Genomic DNA, 955 nt, shown 5'->3' on the forward strand with positions numbered 1-955 from the left:
CTCAAATCCTTTACCTTAAACCTGTGAATGTCCACCTGCCTCATATGTGTTTCTTGTAGACAACATATGGAAGGATTTTGGTTTCTAATCCACTCTGCTATTTGCTTCCTTATTATGAGCTAGTTCATCCCATTCACATTCAGAGTTATAATTATCAGTTGTGTATTCACCAACATTTTGGTATCCTCTCCTCGTTCTACCTCTTCTTCTTACACTATTTCCTTTTTTTCCAAACATTTATTAATATTCATTTTTAACATGGTTACATGATTCATGCTCCTCCTTTCCCCTTCACCACCCTCAATCCCCCCACCCATGGCCTTTGCACATTTCCACTAGTTTTGTCATGTGTCCTTGATCAAGACCAATTTCCAAATTGTTGGTGGTTGCATTGGTGTGGTAGTTTCTAGTCCACACCCTCAATCCTGTCCACCCTGACCCATGCGTTCAAGCAGTTGTTTTTCTTATATGTTTCCTCTCCTACAGTCTTTCCTCTGAATGTGGGTAGCGCCTTTACCATAAATCCCTCAGAATTGTCCTGGGTCACTGTATTGCTGCTGGTGCAGAGGTTCATTACATTCAATTTTACCATAGTATATCAGTCCCTGTATACAGAGTTCTTCTGGCTCTGCTCCTTTCTCTCTGCATCTGTTCCCGGAGGTCTCTCCAGTTCGCCTGGAACTCCTCCAGTTTATTATTCCTTTTAGCACAATAGTATTCCATCACCCGCATATACCACAGTTTGTTCAGCCATTCCCCAATTGAAGGACATACCCTCCTTTTCCAATTTGTTGCCACCACAAAAAGCGCAGCTATAAATATTTTCGTACAAGTCTGTTTATCTATGATCTCTTTGGGGTACAAACCCAGCAATGGTATGGCTGGATCAAAGGGCAGGCATTCTTTTATAGCCCTTTGAGCGTGATTCCAAATTGCCAGCCAGAATGGCTGGATC

Source organism: Gracilinanus agilis, chromosome 2 (genome assembly GCF_016433145.1).
Source record: "Gracilinanus agilis isolate LMUSP501 chromosome 2, AgileGrace, whole genome shotgun sequence".
Lineage (NCBI taxonomy): Eukaryota > Metazoa > Chordata > Mammalia > Didelphimorphia > Didelphidae > Gracilinanus > Gracilinanus agilis.